This window comes from Mustela nigripes, chromosome 9, assembly GCF_022355385.1.
Source record: "Mustela nigripes isolate SB6536 chromosome 9, MUSNIG.SB6536, whole genome shotgun sequence".
In the NCBI taxonomy this organism is placed as follows: domain Eukaryota; kingdom Metazoa; phylum Chordata; class Mammalia; order Carnivora; family Mustelidae; genus Mustela; species Mustela nigripes.
In genome coordinates, this window is record NC_081565.1 from 19,948,836 (window position 1) to 19,954,937 (window position 6,102).

Genomic DNA, 6,102 nt, shown 5'->3' on the forward strand with positions numbered 1-6,102 from the left:
ATTCTACGGATAGCCTCCTGACTAATCTTATGGGCTTACTGGTCTCTCTCCAATTCGTGTTTTGCTGTCATCAGATTAACAATTTCTTTTTTTTTTTTTTAAGATTTGTTTATTTGAGAGAGAGAGAGAGTGCACAAGTGAGGGGGGACAGAGGGAGAGGGAGAGAGAATCTGAAGCAGACTCTGTGCTGAGCATAGAGCCTGACATGGGGCTCAATCTTAGGGCCCCAAGATTGCAACCAAAGCCAAAACCAAGAGTTGGATATCCAATCGATGGTGCCGCCCAGGTGGTCCAGACTGACACTTCGCAAAGCACTACTTTAGTCCTATCACTCCTTTAGTCAGAAGCCACAGATGGCTATCACACAGAGCCCACACTCTCCAGCCCAGCATTCAAGGCCATGAACAACAGGGACACAAGCTGTCCCCAGCCCTACATTCCCCTCTTTCCAGACTGGAACACAACAGTCTTTGCTTGTCCCCCCGCCTTCTCTCACCTGCGTCACTTCCCTCCACCTACCTAAAGGCCACCTCCACAAACATCTCCACTTGCCAAAACCTAATAGCTTCAGATGGCAGCATCCAAAGTGCCCCTTTCTCTTCTCGTCACTATAGCTCCTTCTCTGTACCACTCAGCTCCCACTACTACATTGTATGTACCCTGAAGAAAAGAGATGTGTCATCTACAATTTTTATTCATTTGCTCATTCAGCATACACTACTGAGCATTTACAATGTGCCAGGCACTCCACTAGGTACTGAAGATTCACAGTGAAGACAGATGCCACTCACGGAACTCACGGTCTGGCTGTGGAATGTGGCGATGGATAAGCCGTGAACTCCACAGAGGCCAGGAGAGGAAAGGTAGAGAGGAGATCCTCACCCTGCTGGTGATCAGAAAAAGCTTCCCCAAAGAAGTAACATGTGAGCTGAGATCTACAGAATGGGTAGAAAGTTGTCAGGCAGAGGGGGAAGAAAAGAATTGTACAGGTTGAAACTAAAGTACAGAAAAAAAAAATTTTTTTTTAAGCCTGGAGTTAAGAGAGGACATGACTCATTCTAACCTAAAGGAAAAAATCATGGCTAGAGCACCCAGCACCAGGGGGAAGTGGGGAGAACTGGGACTGGGAAGACAAGCAGGACCCACCCAGGCCTCAAACCTACCTTGTAAGGCTTGTGAGACAGGCAAAAGGGGTTGGGTTTGATCCGGAGTCTGAGAGAGAGTTTTAATTATCTGTGCAGATCCCTTCCAAAACAAGGCCATCCTTAGAAATAGTATAGATTAAAAAAAAAAATCTGAATTTGTTGGTTTCACCCTCCCTGAATTTTTTTTTTAAGACATCTATTTATTTATTTGACAGAGAGAGAGAGATCAGAGGCAGAGAGGCAGGCAGAGAGAGAGAAGAGGAAGCAGGCTCCCCGCTGAGCAGAGAGCCCGATGCGGGGCTTGATCCCAGGACCCTGAAACCATGACCCGAGCTGAAGGCAGAGGCTTTAACCCACCAAGCCACCCAGGTGCCCCACACTCCCTGAATTTTTAAGAGTCTCATGCTCTACCGACTGAGCTAGCCGGTGCTTCACCCTCCCTGAATTTTTAAACAGGCAAAATCTGATCAAAATAAATTTAGGAGACGGAAAACAGCATAAGACCCTCAGATAATTTTTTATTTTTCTACCCGTCAAATGCTGCCTTCCTCAGTCTCTGCCCAACGATAACACCCAGGATCATCAATAGCTCCCGGTTTTCCCAAATTCTAGGCCTCTGGGAATGTTCCGGAATTTGTCACACCCTTGAAATAGTTCTAAAGTGTTCAAAGACTGATTCATTCATCAGAGCATTTAAATTGTGTCATATATCTCATTGGTGAAGTGTGGGGGGGGGGGGGGCGGTTCTCCATGTGCTCAACAAGGAAATCTCTTTGGTTGTGTAGACCATGGCCTCAGAAAAGTACCAGAGGCCTCCAGTCTTGGAAGAGTATCATTTTCACAATGTAATATCACCACCTAGTGGTCCCAAACAACTTCGCCAAGTGATCCAGAAAAATTTCTAGCTATCTTCCCAGGAATGACACTTCATCTCCCCAGAACTTTTAGTTTCTCTATCAAGATAACTAGGGGTTGGCTGTCATGTAATATGTATTCAGGGTTTGTTAAATAAATGCATAAACAGAAGGACAAAATCATCTCATACCCTGGTACCTTCTGGCAACCGAAAGAGACAATTTAGAAAGTCTTTCCCAGATTCCCTTGGATTCCCAAGGGCCTCTAATCATTCTTACCTAACAGCCGGAGGTACTTCTGTCTTTAATTTAGCAAACAATTCCTTTAGGCACATTTAAATAATGGATTTTTTTAATAAAGATTTTATTTATTTATTTGACAGAGACAGAGATCACAAGTAGACAGAGAGGCAGGCAGAGAGGCAGGCAGAGAGAGTAAGGAAAGCAGGCCCCCTGCCGAGCAGAGAGCCCAATGTGGGGCTCTATCCCAGGACCCTGAGATCATGACCTGAGCCGAAGACAGAGGCTTTAACCCACTGAGCCACCCAGGTGCCCCTGAATAATGGATTTTTCTTAAGAGTCACTGCTACCCTGGCTGAAATCTGGACTCCATCCCATCAAAGGGAGCTTACTGTAACCCAGAAACAAGGAAGAACAGAGTCTGTTACCCCAGATGTCAGCACTGATACCAAACAAAGGAATCGCTGACCCTCCAGCGAGGAGACTATGGACACAGACTGTCTGAGGACTCTTTCCTTGACTCTGTTCCCGCACAGGTCAAACCAAGCCAGGTGTCATTGGGAAGTGTGCTCAGAAAACATGGTGATCCAAACAAAGTGGCCTGCCTTTAGTAAGAATGACAAAGAACGAGAGAAAAGAAAAGAAGCCAGAGCTTTTTATAAGTATCCTAGGACAATCTTCAAACTAGCTAAGTCTTAAGACCTCTTGTCGGCTTTAATGTGTAAAGTGGATCTCCAAGCAATTCTAGCTAGATCCTCCTGGCTGCTAGGCCTTCCTTCTCCTGATGCCCATGACACAGGTGGTGCGGAAATGGCAGTTAGCAACAGTTACCTGTTCCTCTTCGCTCAGAACATTGGGAGGCTAATTCAAAGTGTTCATGAGTGCTTCTTCCCCTCAGTCCATTCTTCTCTACATGGTCTCATCTTTCCTTTCTGATGAACAATGTCCCAGGCTCCACTGAGAGGGAATCAAAGAGGTATCAGAGTTCAGTGGATGAGAGGAGCAAGGACCCAGGTTCTAAGCCCAGCCCCCTTTCCTTGCTGGCCTTTGATTGCTGGCAAATGACTTAATCAGGTCCTGTGGTGAAGGTTGTGGACCAACTCTACGGGTGCCGCTGATAATGTAATCATTGTAGATTTGTATATTCATTGAGAGAATTTTCAACAGGTGGTAGTAAAGTGTCTTTAAGGATGCTTTTTTTTTTTTTTTTTCTAATTCACCAATTCCCAAGTGAGTTATTCTCAACCCTGGATTCTGAGCCTCAGTTTTCTAATCTATAAAATGGAAACAATCCACATTATCTATAGAGTTGGCCAGAGAACCAACTGAAATAGTGGGTATACACTGCCTTAAAGACTGTATTGTGGCATGCGGATTATACTGCCCTAAATTCTGTTAGTGATTGGAGGGATTGGTGTAAGAAAGGTGAAACAGGTTTCAGCCCACAAATGGTTTTCCTCCCTTTGAAAACAGAAGCAAAGGCCAGTGTTCAAATAGCAAACATCTTCTCATTCAAAATGATTTAAGGAGCGCCTCGGTGGCTCAGTGGGTTGGTTAAAGCTTCTGCCTTTGGCTGGGTCATGATCTCAGAGTCCTGGGGCCTTCTGTCTGCTCAGCAGGGAGCCTGCTTCCCCCTCTCTCTGCCTGTCTCTCTGCCTACTTGTGTCAAATATATAAATAAAATCTTTAAAAAGAAAAAGAGAGCACTAGTTTTTAAAAAATGATTCAAAAGGTAACTTTGTACTCACCAACAAAACTGAAAAGAACGTGCCAATTTTTGAGAGTTGCTTAACTAAGTGTGTAGTTGGATTGGTAATAGTTAGAATTTCTCTTCTGAGTCTTCAGAAAAAACAAGCAAATGAAAGCTCAGCCCAGACCCCTCCTCAGCCTCACTACTGACCACTGGAAATCGGGGTTGCCTGAGTGGACAGGTCCAAAAGAAGACCAAGGAGTTGAAAAAAAGTGTAATTTTTAGGTTAACCCACACAAGTCATTCTACAATGTAATGCACATTCGAGAAATAATTCTTTGCAGAAAAACAACCCACGTGACACCTCTCGGATTCCTCTCACTCTCAAGATTCAGCTAAGTATAGTTCAGTCTAGTAACACAAATGATGTCATAGAATTTTGATCTGGCTTGGGAGAGAGGAATGAGTAGACAGCAGTTTCAGCTTTCTAATTTGGTGTGTTTTGAGACAACATTAAAAAAGTTAACATTTAATCTGCCTCTTTTGTACAAACTGTACTTAGCAGAACCAAATAATTGATGAGGGATAAGTTTGTCTTATAAAAAACTATCGTGTTGGGGGGGCACCTGGGTGGCTCAGTTGGTTGACCAGACGACCTTGATTTGGGCTCAGGTCATGATCTCAGGGTGGTGAGATGGAGCCCCATGCTCTAAGCTCAGCCAGGAGTCAGCTTGGGATTCTCTCCCTCTCCTTCTGCCCCTCTCCCTGCTTGTGTGCTCTCCCTCTAAAATGAATAGATAAATCTTAACCAAAAAAAAAAAGATGTCAGGCCCAGTCCTGAGTTCCACTTGCGTCATAAGTTCCACTTACACTCATAAGAGTGTAAGAAGTTCACAGACTGCTATTCAGTGAAACTAGTGAAAATTATTTTAAAATATATGTTTATGCCTCTGAAAATGGCCCTAAGAGCACAGAGCAAATTGTTTAAGAAAATCTACAAAAGCTCGGTAGGAACTGAGTCTATGCTATGTAACCCTAGAGCCATGCTCTCTCCGACCCCATCCCAATTTCAACGAGACAGAAACTACTCCAGATCACTGCTGCCCAAGAACATAGGGCTCCCTCCCCTGCTCCAAGGCAGAGGAGTGGTCTCCCCAGGAGGGACAGATGTCATCATACCTCATCCTGCCCGCCACTACTGGTGGCTGAGGCTAAGAGCTAGTGAGTACCACCAGTGGTCAGGGCTCTCTTCTTCCACCCAGCTCCCACTTATGGGAAGGAGACTTGACCCTATATCCAGATCTGGTGAGAATAATGGGCTCCAGCTGCCTTGACCAAAGCTCATGGGCCACAGGCCCGGGTCAAGGGCCTTTATTGCCCGCATCTAACCTACTGGATACATGAGAGCTCCATTATATTATTCTCTTGACTTTTAGGTAATTTTGAAAAAATTTTCTATATTAAAAACTTCAAGGACAGAAACAGGAAAAAAAAATCTTTCCAAAAACCAAATCCCGGGGCACCTGGGGGGCTCAGTGGGTTGAGCCTCTGCCTTCGGCTCGAGTTGTGGTCTCAGGGTCCTGGGATCAAGCCCTCATTGGGCTCTCTGCTCAGCAGGGAGCCTGCTTCCCTCTCTCTCTGCCTGCCTCTCTGCCTACTTGTGATCTCTCTCTATGCCAAATAAATAAATAAATCTTTAAAAAAAAAATCAAAAACAAAAACCAAATCCAAGGTCCACTGAGACTCTGAAATGTTGAGTCCTTATGAGCATCACTGAAACATTCCCACAGACTCAGTAATGTAGAAGCTGGAGCTTCAGACTCTTTCGGGCTAATAGAAATACCATTTGATAATGATCATTGGGTGCCAACCTCGAGAGAAGCCATTTCCAGAGAATGAGAGGAAAAGCTAGGAACACAGTACGGGTTCCCACAGGGCAAACTCATCTTTCCTTTTTTTTTTTTTTTTTTTTTTTTTTTAAATTTTCAGTAATCTCTATGCAGAGCATGAGGCTTGAACTCACAACGTCGAGATCAAGAGCTGCATGCCCAATGGAAGGAGCTAGCCAGGTGTCCCAAAACTCATCTTCCTGTGACTAGAAACCTTTCAGGGCTCCAGAGGGGAGATAAAAGTGACCCAGAAAACACATCCACAGATACATCTCTCCCATCCT